This window comes from Notamacropus eugenii, chromosome 2, assembly GCF_028372415.1.
Source record: "Notamacropus eugenii isolate mMacEug1 chromosome 2, mMacEug1.pri_v2, whole genome shotgun sequence".
NCBI classification, from domain to species: domain Eukaryota; kingdom Metazoa; phylum Chordata; class Mammalia; order Diprotodontia; family Macropodidae; genus Notamacropus; species Notamacropus eugenii.
Window position 1 is genome coordinate 62,016,321 of NC_092873.1, and position 21,324 is coordinate 62,037,644.

Here is a 21,324-nt window from a genome sequence, read left to right on the forward strand (position 1 = left end):
CCCATCCCCCAAACTGTTGTCAAGTCCCGTTAATTTTACCTTCAGAACATCTCTTCTGTACACCTTACTGCTGTTACTGCTGTCATTTTGGTATGGCCCCCATCACCTAACACAGGGACTACTTCAATAATTACTAATTAAATTAATTCAAACAATCAATTAAAGCTAATTAGTCTACTTTCCTCAGTTGCTCCTCACTCCATTCCAATCTCCTTTCATCTATCAATTGATCTGACTACATCTGACCCCTTTGTCCAATAAATACTAATGTCTTCCTATTAACTTCAGGATCATTTATCAACCTGGATTCTTTCTACTTTTCCGCAGTTTCATACTTTATTCTTCTATGCTTACTCTGTGATCCAGAGACCCCAGCCTCTGCTGTTGTTCAGTCCTGTCAAACTCTCTGTGACCCCATTTGGGGTTTTCTTGGCAAAGATACCGTAGTGGTTTGCTGTTTCCTTCTCCAGTGCATTTTACAGATGAGGAAACTGAGGCCAACTGGGTGAAGTGACTTGCCCAGGGTCACATAGCTAGTAAGTGTCAGGAGGCTGAATTTGAACTCAGATCTTCCTGATTCTAGGCTTGATGCTGGGCCATCCAGCCTCCTTGCTGATCATCAAATAAGTCACTTCTCACAGCTCTGGGCATTGTCCCTGGCTTACCCAAATGCATGGAATTCTCTCCCTGTTCATTTCCACTTCCTGGCTTCCCTGACTTCCGTGAAGTCTCAGCTAAAATCCCATCTCTTCAGGAAGTTGCCCAACTGCCCTGAATTCTAGGGCCAGTCCTGGAAGGTCATTCCCATCGTCTATATAGTGTTGGTCCATAGTTGTGTTTGCATGTTCTCCTGTAAGACTGTGAGTATTCTTGAGAGGAGGGCCTGGGTTTTTTGTTTGTTTTGCATTTTTGTATTCCTGGCACACAGTAGGTGCTTAATAAATGCTTATCGATGACTCATTCTCTAAGTACCCCAGACAGTTTTCTAAGAGTATAACTTGCTGAAGAGTTGATGGTCTGCATTGGAAGAGGGAGTTTCTTTACCTGGGAGTTTTCTGTGCTGATGAAATCACAGATCTGGACCCTTCAGATTCTTCTGAATACTTCTTCTCCATACTCTGTTCCCATTGCAAAGGATGTACCTTTGTCCTCCAAGGTGCCTCTGACAGATGTGGGCTATTCCACTTCAGCTCCAACTCCAGACTAGCCAAGGAGGAGGCCCAGACCATTCTCTCTCTCTCTCTCTCTCTCTCTCTCTCTCTCTCTCTCTCTCTGTCTCTCTCTTTCCTTTTTTTTCTCTATAAAACCCAAAGATTTCAGTTCCCAGAAGCTAACCAGGAGCCTGAATGGTTTATGGTCAGAATACCATCTGATCACATTTCAACATTCTTGTTGCATGAAGACATTCTTGGCCGATGCTTTCACTCTCCTCCATCCTGCACTGATTCAAGACTTTCACCTCTGATATCAAGATAGAAAGACACCAGGTCCCTTTAAACAATATCTCTGCTTCTATAAGTTAGTAGAATAGAACCAGGATAGATTGTACTCATCCTAGAAGGACTAGCCAGGCAGGTGGGACCCACCATGCATGCATAGGTGCCCATGCTCTTCTTTGATGCCAAGTGGTTGATTACACTGCATCTGTCACTCACAGCGACAATACCTGCCCGTTTATGCACAGAATCCTGACTCTACTAGCAATGTGACCTTGGGCACCTCTCTGATCTTCAGTTCCTTCCCCCACCAAAAAATGAGGAAGCTGAACCACATGATCTCCTCTATGTTCCTATGATGTAAAGACATAAAGGACCGTGAGAGCTAATCATCAGGTACCCCCATGTATAGGTGCTGGGAATCTTGGCCAATGCAAAGACCATTCCCAAATCCATCATAGGAAAGGTGTTCAAGTAGTAGAGATGGGGAACCCCAGAAACTAGATTACTTGACCCAGAAAAGGGTCTGGGTTGGGGAAAGTTTCTCATGTGACTTTCTCTTCTCAGGAATCAGAGACTGAAAGCCCCAGCCACTATACTGTCTCAGTGTTATTCAAAGACATCTCCCCACACCCTGCTTCCATGGTGGAAGTGGCAGCCAAGTTACAAGAGGAGGTCTCTCAGGTTACACACCATTAAGAATCTGAGCAAGGTCTCAGAAAGCTGCAAGATGGAGGCATCTGAAACCATGTGAAAGGAGAAAAAAGTTGCAGTAGGTCAAAGCCTGAGATTAGCGTCTCTATTAGGATATGGGTGGAGGAAAGAGTCAAGAATCACAGAATTACAGAATCTCACAGGTGGAGGGAGCCTGGCCCAACTCATACCTAATCAGAACCCCCTGAACAGCATTCCTCAATAATAATCTATCCAGCTTTTACTTGAAGACCTTTAGTGATGGAGAGCACCATTTTATTAGGGAACAGCTCGTTCCACTTTGAGATAGTTTTCATTGTTAGGAAGATTTTCCTGGCAAGAAACTACAATCAGCCACTGTAGCTCCTCCATTACTCCTGGTTCTGCCTTCAGGCATTTTAGCAGAACTGTGCTAATCCCTCCTTTACATGCTAGCCTTCCAAATACTTGAAGACTGTTGTCCTTACCCCTTCCCCTTCCCCCATTTGCTTTTCTTCAAGATAAATGTGCCTACTTTGGTTAACCAATGATCACATTGTGTGCTGTCCATCATCCCAGGAACTCTCTCTCCTTTGGACACTCCCCAGCTCAACAGCACCCTTCTTAACTTGAGGTGCCCAGCACTGACCTCAGTACCCAAATGCGATCTGATGGGGCAGATCATAGAGGGACCAACGTCTGTCTGTGTTAGACACTCCCCCTCTCTCAATGAATCTTGGGAGCACATTAGCTTTCTTTGGCTACCATGTCACACTTCTGACACCTGTAGAGCTCATGATCTATTTAAATCCCCAGATCTTTTGCACATGAATTATTTTCTAGCTTGTAAGTCCCCAGTACCAACTTTAAAAAAAAATAAGCAAAACTTAATGGGATATTGGTCTGGAACAGCACATCATTGATGTAAATGAGTCTCAGCAAATGTCTTAGGAACATGCTGAGAATGAGAGGTAACCATGATAAAGTGGGTTGATCAACCAACCGATTCTCATTTACTACCTTACTATGTACTTGACATAGCACTAGTCACTGTTTGGGGATATAAAACTTAAGCTGGGATCTTCCAGCCTGGTTAAGGAGGAAATAATAATAAATGAAACAACAGCAGACAATATGGGGCCATCAACAACTCATTGAATGGTATCAATTGCAGGTCATACCAGCACATAAAAGTTTGGAAAGGGCTTTTATAGACCTTATCTCATTTGAGCCTTACAATAAACCTATGAGTGAGGCTCTGAAGTCAGATTTCAATTGTAAAAGAAGGCCAGTTATGTGAATAAGATTGGAGAGGTCACATGGGGATCTGTTAATTTTATTTCTCTTTGTATAGAATAGTACCTGACACTTAGTAGGGATTTAACAAAGATTTGTTGAATTGACGACTTGAAATGAATTGAATTATAAAGCCTCATGCAGGTTAGCAAGCTTTTGCTCAGTATGAACAGGTGAGGCACATTCTACAGGTATTGTTATGCCCATTTTACAGATGAAGAATCAGGGCTTACAGAGGCCAAGAGACTTTCCTAAGGTCATGTAGCTGGTATTGGCCAGAGACAAAATCCTTGGTATTTCTGCTTTGTCTTTAGTGTATGCTAGCCCTTGACAAATGGCCTGAAATAACCACCAGTTTTCATAGCAACAGAACTTCAGGGACATACTCCATCGAGCTGGATGGAGCAGATGCAAATCTAATATTGTAAAAATCATTCTTAATCCATTTCTTCATGGGAACGCAAGATGGATATTAAACCTAGGAAGTATATAATTCTATTTGGCATAGTCTGTAAGTCAGTTCCACCCCACAGACTCTGATTAAACCACGATGTCTAACCAAAGAACTTGGAGGCTGTTCTGAGAATAGACCAGGTAAGGAGGCACCCCATGTTCAAGGTGACAGTGCCTGCTACATGCCCATCCCATTGTCCAAGTTGAAGTCCCAGAGCCAGTCAGCCCTCCGCAGACCAACGCATGATGGTTTCTGTGGGAAATTTAAATAAGACACTGCCATTTGTTGACTAAAATACCACTGAGGAAGAGGTTGTTCCCAGACATTAAGCTAAAAGCAGTTTTTCCCAAGCAGAAAATGGCTAATCCATCTGCCCTATGAAGACAGGAGGTAAATAAATATTTATCCAACTTAATTCCTATCATAAGCATTATTAATGAAAAAAATATATGTATAAATAATATTGACAGCAAGATTTTTTTAAAAAAAGACAGCACAACCATACAGAGGCTATTTAATTAACTTTTCAAGGGCTTACTGGTGGCTCAGAATCAGGGATTCTGGGACTGAATCCTGCAAACAAAATCACCTTGTGGCCTTTGTCAGTGGAGATGAAAATAAAGTGGGTTTTGAACTTTGAACTCTTCTTTAAAGTGCTTTTCTTTTTCACTTTGGAAGATAAAATACTGAGGATACAAGAGACACCTGAGATATGGGTCATTTTAAAGTAAGAGGACCTGAGCTGAATTTGACCTTTGCTACCTGCTGTCTGTGTATTGATGGCTAAGTCACTTCTAGACATGCTCAGTGGGCTCTTCCCACTCTTAGTCTAGGATCCTCTGATCCCTCCCTGCTCTGCCTCTCGTCCCAGGCCACCCATGATGAGACAGTGGAAGAAGACTTTAGTGGAGAAGACTTTTATTTACCTTCATTTCCCCTCCTTCTTGGCAAAAGACATCATGTCTCCTTCATCCTCAAAAATGTCCACTCATTGCTCATCTCCACTAGCCATCATCCTATATAGCTATCTCTTCCATTTTCAGGTCATACTCCTTGGGAAGGATATTTACAGTAGGTGCCTCCACCTTTCTTCTCATTCTTTCTTAACTTTTACTCTGTATGTATGCCTGTGTGTATGTGTGTGCGCGTATGCATGCACATGACTGTGTATTTGTGTGGCTTTGGATCAGAACTGTCATTTTTTTCAAAGTAAGGACTTCCAAGTTTATAAACTCCCTCTACCAATATAGATGGACACCTTGTCTGTGACTTGAAGTCTGAAAAATGGCAAAGTTAACTTTCTGATTAAGTAAATTCTTCACAGTCCTACAGCTAGTCTATGTCATGTGTGGAACTGGAACCTAGTTCTTCTATCCACTGGGCCACACTACCTCTCCTACAAAGTTTTGTTATATCTATGTCTATTCTAAAATGAGGAAATGATAGAGAATTTCTCAAGCCCTTATTTTGAGAGAGACAGTGCAGCACTAAGGTGAAAGGTAAAGTACTTAATCATCAGTCTTTCAAACTGCTTCATATTTAGATGAGATTTAAATTTCAACCTTTTGAGAGACTGTAACGAAAGTTATAAATGGGAGCCAAGGCTCAAACTCATTTACATAATGCTCTCCTCATTGACTGAGAATGGTCAGTCAACATTCTTTCCCTGCATGAGGAACAGAATGGGCAGGAATCTGGGAGAGCTTATTTCTTCTGGTTTGCAGATTTGAGATGTGAGACACATAGAGATAGGCTTCCTTTACAGAGAGGTCCTAGAGGGAGAGACAGATTCTAGGAAGAGACTGACATAGAGAAGAACTGATGCCTTGAGCATGTCCCTGTTTGTAGCTTCCACACTAGAGGATGAAGAGAATTACCCATTGGGTGGGATTTAAAGACTCTTAGTTGAGCAAGATATCTCAGCGTAACCATAAGAGAAAGAAAGTGTGGGTTACACAAGTTGTTACTGAATCCTGTTTTAAATCATTCTTTCATTATGTGCTATGAGCCTTTGGGTGTAAGAAATTAATAGCTGTCCCATATCGGAATTCATATTGTACATGCATACTCTTCTACACTTTGGGGAAACCTAAACAGCCTAAACCTAAGGTTTAAATAATTTGACTTCAAGGCTCCTGGCTGGGGGTTTAATGAGGTAAATACTGTCAGAAAAGGAACTGTAATGTACTCTCCCTTACAGACTAGTTTTCCTCAAAAACTAAACCCCCATATAGACGCACATGGGTCTAGAGAAGGCAGGTGCCTTAGAGAGAAAAGTGGAGTTCAGTTTCCCAGCTCCTTGCTCCAGCAAAACTAATTTAATGTTACATAAATCTATGTTTTCATCCAGAGTGATAGGTGCAAGGCATAGAATACTAGAACTGGAACTGGGGAGACCTGAGTTCAAATCTGATTTTCAACATTGACTAGTGGTGTGACCCTGGGCAAGTCATTTTACTTCTTCCTAACTCCATTTCCTCATCTGTAAAATGGGGATAATAATAGTACCTACTTTCCAAGATTGTTGTGAAGATCAGATGAGTGCTTTGCAACACTTTGCAAAGTTTAATGCTCTTTAGAAGTGCTACGATTGCCAGCATTTATATAGCACTTCATCATTATTATGATTTACCTTTATGTTATATATTACATTATTATCATCTGTCTACTCACGTACACATCTATACACACATAAATGTGAGAATAAATATCTGTCTAAATATGAAACCTTCCTGACTTTCTCACTCACCATCCCATTAATGTATGACTTCCGTGGCCCACATGAATAAAACAAATATTTAACTGTTTCTATTTGTTACTGGTTTATTTCCATGGCAGTTTGGGGTAATGGAAAAAGTCAGACTTAAGGTCAAGGGAAATGGATTTTAATCAGGTCTCTGACATTTGCTAGCTTGGGCATGATATCTTCCCTCTCCGAATCTCAGTATCCTCATCTAGACGCTGAGGATAATATTCTTCTGATTATTCATCGTAGGTTTGTTTTAATAACAGATTGATATGAAATATGTCACTTACCATATAAATATCAACTATTTTGATTATTGTAATTACAGATTATATATAATTACAGAATCTCAGCCTAGGGAGGGACTTCAGAGGACATCTATTCCAATCCATTTCTGGAAAAGAATTCCGTGGATGGCAGCTTTGGCAAGAGGCCATTCATTGAGTGAAGACATCCTCTGAGGAAAAGTGCAATCCTTCTTGAGGCAGTGTATTCCACTTTTTCACCATTCTAAGTGTTAGGAAACTTTTCTTGTTTTCTAGCCCAAATTTGGCGCTTTGGAAGCTCCCCCAAATCTCCTGGTTCTGCCTTCTAGGGTCAGCTGGAACAATTATCTTTCCTCTCTCATGTGGCAGATCTCCAGGTGCTTTAAAGTACCCATCACATCTCTCCCGAGTCCTCTCTTTTCTGGTCCAAATATCCGCAGTTCCTTAACTCAATTTTAAGGTCTTTCAGCATTCTGAATGCTTTTGTCTGGAGATACACCCTCCATTTTCTCAACAGCCTTCCTAAAATGTGATCCTCAAAATTAAAAATGATTCCACATTTGGTATGAGCAGAACAGAATATAGAGAGACAATATTGACCACATTTCTGGAAGTCTTGCTTCCCTTCATGCAGCCAAAAATAACATTTCATTTCCTGGACACTATGTTGGCCCACTATTAAAACAGACTTATATTAAGCATTTAGACCACTATTAATCCTGAGATCCTTTTCAAGCATACAGTTATCTAGTCAAACCTCTCCTGTCTTGTATTTATAACATTGGTTAGTTTGGCTTTTTAATCTAACTGTAAGATTTTACCTTTATTTCTATTGAATTTCTTGTTAATAGTACTCATATATTTCTTCAAGGTTTACAAAATATTTTATAGATATTATCTCATTTAATCCTCACAACAATCATAGGAGGTAAGTGGTATTGTTATCCTCATTTTACATATGGGGAAACTGAGGCAGAGAGATATTAAGTAATTTGCTCTGATTCATGCAGCTGAGAAATGTGTGAGATCCAATTTGAACTCAGATCTTCCTGATTTCAGATTCAATCTCTTTCCACGAGACCATGTGTCTGACTTACTAATGTTACTAGATTAGCCCAGTGTCTTAATGGATCAAGGTTTTGAAACCTAACAGTTACTCAAGTACACTTAGCTCTGGAACTTCCTATGTATTAGGTAAACTTGATATCGATGTCTTCTTTCAAGTCATTGATAAAAAAAAATGTTGAACAGCACAGAATCAAGCAGAAATTCCAAGTACACTCCACTGGAAACCTTCTTGCAAGTTTGGTCGCCTAACCAGTTCCAAATTCACGTAACTGTCCAACCAACTGTCCATTTTTCCATCTTTCCCTCATGAAATCTCTCCTGTGAGCTTCTGTCAAATATTTCACTAAAACCTAGATTAAGTCTTAGTTTTGGCATCCCCTCAATATTCTCAACAACGAAGCCAGTTACAGAAGGGAACAAAGTTATTATGTCATGACTTTTCCTTGCAGAAGTCATGTTAATACTTGCAGATCACTGCTTAATCACTCACCATTCCTTTAATAATCTGTCCTTGATTTTAACCAAGAATTAAATTCTAATTGGTCTTATCAACAACAGATGTGACAAAGCATCATTCTTCATCTTGAAGGCAAAATAAGTCTAATTCAGAAATGTCTCAGATTCCTTGACTCTTAGGGAAAGTATCTGAGTAGCTGTCAATATTCAGAAAAAAAGATGTTTTTAAAGTCAATAGCTGGTGGTGCAGTATGGCACAGAGAATTGAAAGTGGTCTTGGAAGCTAGGAAATCTTGGGTTCCAATTTTGTCTCTGTCTTATACTGGCTATGTGTCACTAGGCAGGTTGCTTAACCTCTCAGTCCCCCTTGGTGATTCAGCCTCCACTGGGAGAGGGAGTATCCATATCAGAAGTTCCTACACAGATTGGAAAGGAAAAATAAATCAATGACTCCAAGACTGGAGGAATCTTTGGGTAACATCCCTACCACTTTTTGACACTCATCCTCTCTTTTGCCCAGGGTGTGCCTTTTGTTTGTTTACAATCACTAAGGACCCAAAGAAAGTAAATAACGTATTACTTGGATAGTTCAATCATTCATTCTTCAAATAAAAGTATCCAATGACAAGACATTGATTATAAAGAATGATGCTTCTTTGACATGAATGAAGAAAATGAGAAATTAAATGATTAATTTAATCAAAAGCATGAAGTGAAGTGAAACTGGAGGCCACACAGGAGGCTGACTATTTTCAGAACCACATAGAAAATTAACATGTCATCAGGATACTCTGACTGTAACTCCCCTGCTCAGGAAGGTTCCGTGACCCCCTGTTTCTTTTGGAATAAAATGCAAATTCTTCTGTTGGGCACTTAATCCTTTCCCAACTGGCTCCACACTGTTTTTCTGGAATTATTGCAACTCACTTCCTTTCACATAATCTATCTTCCAGTAAGACTGCCCTGCCTGCTGTTCAGAACCTTGTTCAGAACCTTGCGTCTCCAGGCTTTGTCCTACATGCTTTGATGCCTCCCTCCTTGCCCCTATCCCTTAGAATACCAAATGTTCTTCAAAACTCAGCTCAAGCACTAACTCCCTGAAGAGGGATGATGAAATATCTTCTAGTTGGCTGAGGAGCTGGAAGGATATACAAAAAGATTGGAATGGACTACTTTCCACTCTCTTCCCTGATAACTTTTGGGTGAACAGGACTGCTGTGAGCATCAAGGTGGGGAGGAGGGTCAAGAGATACTCTACCTTCACATTTGGCTACCATGTGTTCTTGAATGCAGATGCCCATTTCTTTTGTCTCTTTGGTGTTTATTCTTTCCAGTTAATGTATAACTGGAGATGCAATTGATCAAGTTATATTACTGTAAGATTTGAAAGATCTGAAGGACTATCTGAGGTCCCAGTAGCCACTAGAATCAGTATCAGAGACCCTGAGTCTCATGAGGAGTCATAACAGTCAAACAAAGGAGCTAATCATTCACTATGGACCCCATATATAGAAATGGACTTGATGAGGACTCACCAAATGGAAAAAAAGTCCTCCCAGAACCAGGAGTCACAAGGTATCCCAAGGTCCCTATTGACTCCACTCTCAATATTAAGCAGGCTTAGGGAGTTCAGTTCAAAGAATGAGACACTCCTCTATACTGACTAGGTGTAGCTGTGACTGACTAACAAAAGAGCTGATATAGCCAGAGGCCCTGCTTTCTCACTAAAGGGTTCTAAGAAGAAACCTTGCTGATGATGGACAGAAACAGCTCCGTAGGGGAAGGACATCAATGACTCAAAAAAAGGAGCAGGATATCAACTAAGGGCAAGGAAGTGGCAGATGACAGTAGCAGTCCTGAGGGGAAGTAGTGACCAGCAGCTTCCCAGGCAAGGGGGAGCTCCAACTAGAATGCTATTCTAAACTCAAGAGTAAGGTAGGGAGGAGTGTTGCCCCAGCAGCCTGTGAATGTGGAGTGATTTATGTGTATTATCTCATTCCATGATGAATTCTAAAGTTCTTTTCATCTCTAAATCAGTGATTTTATGATCTTGAAATGCCAAAGCTATGTGTGTGTGTGTGTGTGTGTGTGTGTGTGTGTGTGTGTGTGTGTGTGTGTGTGTGAGGGAGGGAGGTGTAGATTATTTTGCAATTCTGTTTAAATGTCGTTTTCTTTGAGTTAATGAGTTTGGCTTGAGCTTCATTGAGGAACATCCATTCGAAAGAACAATTACCCTCTGTAGTGTCATGAACCTGAGCATGGTGAAAATAAGACAAACCAAAAACAAACAAACAAACAAAATACCCAGGGATCATAACAAGGAGCCTTTGGTGCTATGTAGTCAGTCAATGATTCATTTGGAATCTGGGTTCAAATCCTGCCTCTGTCATTTATTAGTTTAGCGAGATGGCCAAGTCACTTAACTTCCTTCATTCAGTTTCTTCATCTGTAGAATGGGAGGATTGGAATAAATTATCTCTGAGGTCCTTTTCAGCTTTGGATCTATGATCTCTCCTTTTACTGGCCTTCCAGAGGATTTATTTATAAACCATTATTTAAAAATGGCAAGAGAGAGCAATATAACAGTTTAAGGTATAAGAATATAGGGCACTTAATCGGGGGACCATGAACTTGCTTTTAAAAAAATCTTTTGACAACTGTATTTCAATATGATTGATTTCTTTTATAATCCTGCGTACTTTATGAATTTAAGCATATTGTTTTGAGATGGGCTCCATAGGCTTCACCAGATTGCTTGCCAAAGAAGTCAAGAGCATATAACAGTAAGAATCCCTTGAAAAAAGCCATGATTTAAGCAATATGACTACTACTCGCTTGACAGACATGGATCCCCCAAATTCCTCAACGCATTTGAAGCTGTTTTTCATCACCTGGGGTATCTCAGACAAGAGACATATCATGAGCTTGATTGACATCTCCAGAGTCTGTGGTCTGGCATAACTCTTGGTCATGGCACAATGACAGCCCAAGGTCATGGCCATTGTACAATGAAGCCCCAGGGCCAAACTCTAACGAAGGGCCATAGGTTAAATTGTCCCACTCACCATCTAGAAATCCTCTGTCCTGCCTCTGTTTTGTTTACTGTGTGAGGACATCTGTTTACTCTCTTTAGGTCAGGAGAGGATTGCTGCCTGAAATTCTTTTAGAGGGTTGAAATGAATCATCTGGCAGAGATGGAGGCATTAGAGAATTAGGAATCAGGGTTTGGTCAGGGGCAAAGATAGTCTCACATGGAAGCTCTGTCCAATTCCCTCTGTCCAGCTCCCATGAGATTGAATTTGGAAAGGTCAACTCTTAGACAAACTCAAGTGTAAACACCCATAGAGTTGGGGATACTTGCCTTCCCTGAATAATCATCATTGGATCCCAAGGACAATAAACCAGAACTATGCAGAATGTCCCAAAACTCTTAGTGCTGTCTTAAGCCTTAATAATTTGGGGAATAAAGATGGTAGGGAGGTGGGGGGAAGATTCGACTAGTTGAATTCAGTCAAGGCACTGATTATTTTCAAAACAATAGGCTACTTAATGATTATGTGCATTTCATCTTGTTTAAAAAGCAGACATAAAAACAAACCAAAAATTCTAACTTCTGTTCCATACATTAGCTGAACCAGAGAACACAAGAGGGAAGTCAATTCAATAAGCATTTACTAAGCACCTACTATGTGGCAGGTACATGTTAAAAGCTGGGGGTACAAAAAGGGGTGATAGCTGTGCCTGTTCTCAAGGTGCTCATGGACTAATGCCAGTGACCTAGACAGTGTCACAACTGGAAGGGCACTGGATGTTGAGTCAGAAGTCACTAAAGTTGGGCTCAAACAGGGCCCTGGGAGGTCTAGATCCAGTTCTCCTTCTGTGGTCCCACAATTGAATGCCATTATGGAGGCACTTATCTTCAGTTAACTTGGTCTTTAGGTATTCACCGATGATAACGGTTGTGTTTTCAAAGCCTACATTCCCCAGTATATCCTTCCTCTCCATTAGAGCTGGCCTTTATAACAAAGAAAATAATGTAAGGTGGGAAAAACAGTTCAGCAAAATACAGATCAGAAGTAACCAAGGATAACAGATTTAAAGCTAGAAGGGGCCTTAGAGACCTTCTGCTCTGATCCTGCCATTTTACAGATGAGAAAACTGGGATCCACAAATCAGAAGTGACTTGTTCTGGATCACATAGGTCATAAATACCATACTAGATCCAGGAACAGAATTCAGGCATTAACAGCCCCAGATTAGAGATGGGGAAAGGGAGGGCCCATGCAAGCTGGTTGATTCTCCCCAGATAAGTGACAGTGAGCAGGTCCTCTGATTCAGGCATAAGCTGCCGATGGCACCACACTGCCCAGGAGGGAGTAATCCTGGTTTCTCCGTCACTGTCCATCAGCTTGAGCTCCCATATTCAGACAGTTTTCTTGTGCTCAATGCTTATATGCTGATCAAAGCTTCCTGGGATCCCTTAGTACTAGCAGAATCTGTAGAATGTGGCCAAGAATACTCTGGCTCAAATGTCAGAGACCATGGTTTCCAGTCCTAACTGTGATGCTTGATCTATGACCTTGAACATGACACTTAACCTTTGAGGAAGAGTAGCTACCTCTGGGCTTGTCTATACCCAGATTCCCTTCATTCTCCAGACTTGTCCTTTCCTAGAAAGTTGGGAGTGGAAGTGAATGACTGCCCTGTCTACCTCTTCTCCTCAACTTTGCAGTTCTGAAACCAGAATCGAATCAATACTCCATTGTGACTGAAAAGGGTGTGCCTCTCTACCCTGCTCTGGTCCCCATCATCACCCTGTAAGTTTCCAAGCCAAAACACCCCCTCTGGTCACCTGCTTTCTTGTCTATTGGCTACCACCTTTCTGAGGGGGTGGCCACACATTTTCTACTCAGTAAGAAGGTGAAACCCCCATTCAGTTACCTGGTGGCTTTCTCTACATGACATCCACCAAGTGGTGTGACCAAATATCATGTTTTCTTCTTTCTTGAATGAGCTAAAGCAGTTGACCAGTTCTTTTTTCATCATGTAGGATTGATCACAGTGATCATAGCAGGACATCCATTGGTTCATCTGGTCCAGCCCTGCCATTTTGAACATATGGAATCTGAGAACTGGATGGGCTAAGTAGTTTGTCCTAAGTCACACAGGGAAATAAATGTTGAAGTAGACAAGTGAAGTAGACCATGAGTAAGTTGTGGGGGTCATTTTCCAAAGGATTCCCTGTCTGAAGAGTTTCTGGAGCCAGCGGCCGCAGCTTCCCTGTAGAAGCAGCAGAACAGTTTAGTGGAGAGGGTGGTGGCCATCCTGGCTCTGGCATGAAGTCTATGACCTTGAGCTTTGACTTATTCAGTCTCAATGTCTTCATCCCTAAAGCAGGGATAATAATAGTACCTACGTCCCAGGGTTGTTTTGAAGATTGAATAGGAAATGTATGCATTATAAAGTGCTCTGCAATCTTTGAAAAGTTAGGTGGGATTATTTGTTATTATCATTACTAATAAGAGAGACAGCCTAGCCAATCTAGGCTCCAAAGGGATGTGTGACCCATGATCACCATGTGGCTTTCTGGCCACATCTACCAAACCAACCTGGAAACACTCATTGTTCACTCCGGAGAGTTGAAATTTTGACTTCACAGTCCCCACTCCTCTTATCTCTTTGCCTTACGGTGCTGGAATTTTGGGGTGCGAGGCTGTGGGCATCAATCCCGGTTTTGCTCCCTGGGAGCTGTGTGTTCCTTGGTAAATGATTACTTTTCTAAGCTTCAGTTTCCAGCCTGTAAAATGAGGGGGCTGGACCACATGGCCTCAAAGGTCCCCTGCAGCTCTAAATCTAGGACCCTGCATTCTGCAGGCTTGAAAGGGCTATAAAAATAGGTATTGTCCTCATTAGATTACTGAATCCACCTCCCAGAAGGGTGGAATTCTTTATTCCCCTTGAAGAAAGTCACCCCCAAAGGTCTCTGATTTTCCCCTCCCCTTCACTCACTGTCTTTACAAAAGAAGAGAGCAAAACGGCAAAGATTAATCCAAGAGCCCCTTTAGATGGGAAATCTTGGACAAGGAAACTCCCTTCCCTTCAGCCCTCCTCGGACATATTTATCAAATTAGCCGCTTTATTTTCACAAGAACAACTGAACTCCTCCCCGCTAGTTCATCTTGAGTTCAAGCCCCTCTGGGTGGGATCCTGGCTACGCCCACCACTGGGCCCCGATTACCCAAGGACCCTTTACCCCATTTGCGTGAGGTCATTTGCCGAGTCTAGGAGCCCAGTGCCTGAGAAGAAGAATCCCTGTCATGTGCTTGTGAATAAAAAACCAGAATGCACCAGGGGCCTTGCTTGTTGGCAGGTCGCTGGAATGCTTCATTAGGTTTATCTGTACATCTGTAATGTACAGGGCAGGGCCAGGCAAAGCATTCATTTAAAGTAGGTGATGCCAAAGCATTGTGTCCAGGACACCCCTTGATATTCAGCCTCTCCCCTGTTGGATCCATCATCTAAACAGCTGCCGAAAGGATTTTCCTGAAGGGCAGGTTGGATCGTGTCACTCTCCTCCAGAAGCTCCCACTTCATTGGAGGATGGAACACAAATCTGGTTTAGTCTTTAGAACCTTCTCAATCTGGCTCCAGTCTGGTCCTTGTTCACTGACTCAACCTTTTCCCACTTCAGCCTTATGGCCCAGCCCACCATCTGAATTTGTGTCCTCACCCAAACTGCCCACTTGTTGACCAAGCAGAAGTGTGTACTGGATCTAATTCTTTGTTTCCTGCTGTTGCATTAGTCCTGGGTGATTGATGTAACTTGTCCCTTCTCCAGGGGTCGGTCCTCTACACTGTGCATCATACCCTAATTACAAATCTTTAAAAGTAAAGCCAGCACTCAGCTCCATCTCCTTCTCCTTTCTACTATCTGGACGTATTACATAACTGGGTATAGCAAAAAGAAAGTTGGACCAGGAACCCAGAGAGACCTAGGTTTAAAACTACTGACACTTCCTAGTTATGGGATCATGAGCACAGCACTTAGTATCTCTGAGTCTCCATTTTCTCCTCTGTAAAATGGATACAATAAGGCCAACAGCACTTGTCTCCTAGGGTTGCTGTGGATCAGATGAGGCAACATAAAGCATTAAGGATTCTATTTACATCTGCTCTTTCTTCTTATTATCCAACCTAATTCATTTATGACATGATATTCTGGAGAAAAAACAAACCAAAAACCTCTATTCCAAGAATGACTTTTTATTCCTGGGGGACTGGTTTGGAAAGAAAGAACCATACCACAGTGTAACCTGAAGGGGAAATAGAGTTAACAGTGTTTTCCACAGAATCACAAAATTTGCAATTCCCAGTAATCATCTGACCCAATCTATGTGAGAAAGAGATTTCCCTCTGTAATAGGACAGAAAACATGTCATTTGGCCATTCCTTAAAGGCCTCCAGGGAGGAGAGATTGCTTCCTCAGACAAACAATCAATTAGCAAGCATTCCACCAGCTCCTACTAGGTGGATAGAGTGCCAGGCCTAGAGTCAGGAAGACTTGAATTGAAATCCAACCTGACCTAGGGGAAGTCGCTTCACTCTGTTTGCCTCAGTTTCCTCAACCGTAAAATGAGCTGGAGAAGGCAATGGCAAAACACTCCAGTATCTTTGCCAAGAAAGCCCCAGCTGAGGTCACAGAGTCAGACATGTCTGAAAAAGACCTAACAATAAGAATGTACCATGTACTGTACCAGATGTTCAGGTTGCAGGGACAAAAATGAAATAGTTTTTGCCCTCAAGAAACTTATGTTCTGTAGTCAGACCATTCCCCTTTCAGACATTTAATGGTTAAGAAATTTTCCCTCATGTTGAACTCAAATCTCCCTATTTTCAATGTTTTCCCATTGCCTTCCCCTCCTTCCCTGACCTCCCCCCCCCATTATCCTCCATTCCCCATTAAGAATTGAAAAGAACAAGACTGAGCTAAGAGTTGCCTTTCCTGAGGCAGCCTTTGAAATAATTGAAGACATTTATCATGTTCCCTTTAAATCTTCTCTGGGCTCTGAATACCTTCCTGGTATGAGGCCATCCAGACTCTCTCATTTACAGATGGGGAAACTGAGGCAGATCCATGGAGGAGAGGCAATTTGGTGGAAAGTAGTAGTTCAGAAACAGGGGATCTAGGTTTGAAGCCTCACACTTAGCAGCTGTGACCCTGGACAAACTTCTTACCCTTTCAGAGAGTCTATTTCTTCGTCTATTAAAAGTGGTAATAAGACAGCTTATGCCACTGATGTCTCAGGATGGCTGTGAGGAAAGCTCTTTGTTTAAAATGTCATGTAAAAATGTGCTGCTGTTAAGTGGTTTTCCCTAGGTCATACTGTTGGTGAAATGATTCTGAGCCTTTCAAAACTTCTCAGATCATATCCAAAGGGTGGCCAAATCCTCTGCCAACAAATAGGGCTTCCCCGATGGTTAAGATATCTTACTAGGAAGGTGATTCAAAGTCTCAAAACAGCCTCAAGGGTTAGTCACAAGACCTGGCCAGAGTTCCTTACTAAGTGATGCTGGAACACTTGCTGGGGTTTTCTGACTAATCCATCAGTTCAATAGGGCAGGTATTTTTGCTATAAAGGATTTCCTAAGTAGGATCTGAGGACTGAAGGCTTCAGATTAAGAGGCTCTCTAGAGGTTACCTGGTTCATCCTCTCTTTTGTTTTCCTTCCCTTCCCTTCCCTTCCCTTCCCTTCCCTTCCCTTCCCTTCCCTTCCCTTCCCTTCCCTTCCCTTCCCTTCCCTTCCCTTCCCTTTCCTTCCCTTCCCTTCCCTTCCCTTCCCTTCCCTTCCCTTCCCCTCCCTTCCCCTCCCTTTCCTTCCCTTCTCTTCTCTTCCCTTCCCTTCCCTTCCCTTCCCTTCCCTTCCCTTCCCTTCCCTTCCCTTCCTTTCCCTTTGTTTTTTAAACCAAGTGGACTAACTGAGGACTGCAGAGATAAGGACTACAGAGATAAATGTGGGAAGGAAGTGGAAAAGAGGTATTTGAAGCCTGTTCCTCTGCCTACAAATCCACCTCTCTAGCACACCAGCTCTTATGATTTCCTGTCACAAATGATGGTAAATGCGTGACTGTCTTCCTAGGCTCTGGACTCAGGGGTACAATCTACGAAGCAATGCTTACCAGTCCTGACACCAAACCTAAAGAGATCATCTGGTGCCCTGGGGCCAAGTGGAACGTATCGAATCCCTCCTCCACATGACAGCCTCCAGGGATATAATAGGAGCTGCCATGAGGCTCTAAGTCTCTTTTCAAGGCTGAACTTCCATGGTTCCCACAATTCATCATCCTAGGACAAGGTCTTGAGGTCTTCGATCTTCTGGTCACCCTCCTCTAGAGACTCTAATTTATCAGTGTCTTCTCTATCTTGTGGTACTAGAATGGGAACACAATACTATGTATGTGGTTGGATGGGAATGGAGATTCCCCTTTAAATGCTAGGAAAGGCATTTTGAGAAAAAGTCAGCATCTCTCTTGAGCTATTGGGAAGGATCAGGGCCTTCTGACTGGGTTAAGCAGGGACCTGTGACAGTGGAACAGAGAAGTGGGAGGAGTAAACCCCTCTAGGTGGGTATGTCTTGGGAGGGGGCAGTGGCAGGGGTGGTACTAGTAAAGCTGGAGTAAGATAGATAGATCAGAGTATCAGACAACCAAGGAGCCAGGTGGGACTGGGGCTGGGTCACCCAACCTGGCTTCAAATCCTCCCTCTGATGCTTACCAGCTCTGGAGCTGGAGATGAAGCGCTTAATCACTACATGCCTCGAGAAAACTCCATAGGGCTAACTTATTTACTGTCATAAATGGGGTTGGGAACTGCATCGGTACTGAGATTTCTCACAGAGCCCCCTTGGCTGCAGCAATCACAGTTGTTCTGCACTTTAGAATAATCCAAAGTGAAATAGTCATATTCCTTCCTTTCCAGAACATCATCTTCCATTCCAACATCATGTAAAGATTATCCCACTCTCTGGGAATGTACCCTTTAGTTGGAGGTTTCTAGTCTCCCCAAATCCAAGGCAGATCCTTCCATTGGAGGTTTCTAGTCCCCCACCCTTCCTACATCTATGCAGACAGGGAGGCCATGGCCACAGGATGCATTCCAAGTGGAAAAGGTTGCTGCCCTCTCCACAGAAAGCCCAGCATATTGGTAACAGCTGACCAGCATGCAGGGAAGGAGAGTTGGTTAGAGAAATTTCATTATCTCCTTCCTTTGTCCCACATGTCTCTGCTGAGAGTTGAGGTGTGTCATAGACAGGTCTGTCTGATAATGCACTGATTAGTACCATCTTTAGTTACCAAGCAGGAGGCATTTAGAGTCAAGAATTAGCTAGGGGGCTTTGTCCTGAAGAGAAAAAAGAATCCCCCCAAAAATAAGGGGATGAGGAGAGGCCATTGGAGAGGACCATGGTCCCTGGCATGAGGAGCTCCTGTCAGAGTCTCATCAATCAAGGCTCTGGAAGAGAGTTGTGGTGCAAGGAGGACACACTGTAGAAGCAGCTTCCTGTAGAAACACGTGCCCAGACAACGTTCCCTTCTGAAATTTCTATCTGTATCATTCAGGGCTGGAAGCACAGGTGTAAAGGAGGACATCTGACAAGGGCCAGAGTCTGGCCTTGCACTCCCAGGCCTAGAAGAATTCTGAACTTCGGAAGAATCGCCCCCGCTCTCCTCTCTCCCCATCCTCTCTCAAGGAGGCCTCAGGTTGGAAGGAGACATTTCTCCATGAGTCAGTGGTGTTCCTGACCGCAGTAGGGAGAAAGGAGGATGGAGGTTTTGCCTTAACTCTATAATCCCAGGCTCTTCACATCTCAAGCCAGACCCTGACTGCTATTTAATGCAATTACTTGCCTGTAAATGTTTATAAAAGGCCCGTTTCAAATGTCTTTTCTTTAAAAAAAAAAAAAAGGAAAGAAAAAGCCTGCCACATCTTCTGGTATCTTTAGGAAAATGTTGTTTTAACCCCTCCTATCTTTGACCCAGCTGCCTTTCCCCCTTGGCCCCTTGCTAATGCCCTATCACTTTCCCTGCATGGGTAGCTCACTTATTTATTTTCTTGATGGTTAACAGTGATATTACATCGAGGCATAGGAATCTGAAGATTGAAAGGGGGAAAACTCAGTTGGCCAAAGTAGGGGAAAGTTAGTCTCATCGTAAGGTCTTCACTAACTCCAAGTTAGCTCCAAAGGACCCACCCATATCATTTGAGCCCTTCTTTTTCAGACATCTTACCTATGACTCAGAGTCCAGTGCAACCCCAAACAACTGGGGAAAGGAGTTTGTGAAGACCCTCCCCCAACATGAGCCCCACTCCCCCAGTAACCAAGGCTGCTCCTTTGGCCACCAAGGGAACGGAGGTTCCTTATAGAAATTTGTATTGGGTCACTCACCACAACTTTGGACCTTGGGGCCTAGGATCTTTTCAGCTATATTACTGGACTCATATCTGGGGGCAGCTAGGTGGTGCAGTGGATAGATCACCAGTGCAGGAATCAGGAGGGCCTGAGTTCAAATCTCACCTCAGACACTTGACACTCACTAGCTGTGTAACCTTTGGCAAGTCACTTAACCCCAACTGCCTCATCCTGGGTTATCTCCAGTCATCCTGATGAATATCTGGTCACTGGATTCAGATGGCTCTGGTGACCTGCACAGCCCTCCCTCACTCAAAACAAAGTCAAGTGCAAGTCATGTCATCATTTCTCTGATGGCATGGTCTTCTTCAGCAACGAAGGACAAACACACTCACTCATATCTGGAGAGCCATGAGGGAACTTTGCGTTCATCTTTTTAGACCTCTGCTTTAAGGACTCAGAAAGGGGAAGGTAGGTGCTCAAAGTTGTACAGCATCTTGGGATTGCTGCTTTCTGTCATGGTGGCAGGGATGGTTGGAGCACTCCCAAAGGAAGATCTAGATGCGTGCCCAGGGCCTTGGGGATGCTCCCAACAGCTATAGTACTCCCCCTTCTCGAAGCCCCTCTGTGATTGTTTCTCTCCGATGCTCGTCAAGGAAGCTTATCCTTTAACCTTCACGTGGGAGAGAAGGGCCAGCTCTTGTAATCGTTACTGCTGTTATGGGTTTACGAGACCCCATTCCTCTGGCCTGATCTATCGCAGCACCCTCTCCATCTGTCTCCTTCACGCTACCCCTCCACCACATGGCTGCCAAATTGAAATTCCTAAAGCAGAGATGTGATGTGTATCTGTCCTGCTCAGGGAGTTCACGTGCCTCTGGGATAAAATGCAGACTTCTTCATCTGACCCAATCTGGGCCCTGCCCTTGTTTCCAGGCTGACTGCACAGTACTGCCTTTCCCATAATCACTGTCCCAGCCATTTCCTATAAATGTCTCTCATCTCTGGCCTCCTTTCCTTTGCCTCTACTGCTCTCTTTAATCTCTTTAAGTTCCTCTGGGAACCTTTATTCCCTTCAAGGACCACCGTTGACAACAAGTCTTTCCTGATCCTGCACATTTGGGGGTATTCTCCTCTATTCCCAATGCAGAAGTTACTTTTCATTTATTGATATTGGCACATGTGTTTATTCTCATTAGGATATAAACTCCCTGAGGACAATAATTGTTTGATCTTTGTATCCTCAGGGCTCAGCACAGTGCCTAGAATATAGAATGTACTAACTAATTAAACCAAATGGAAGTGAATTGGATTGAATGTGGGGGAGAGGTGTAGAACTGACTGTTCTGTGGTCTTCAGTACTGCTCAGTGACAGGCCCTGAACTAGCTTGGTAGAACAAGTGATGCTCTGAGAACACCGAAGGACCCACATTCTATCCAATCCCGCATTAAGCTGATGCATTGCAGTGAAGTTCTACTATATAATTTCCATAATTCCCAGGGCTGGGCTGATCACTCAGTCCAA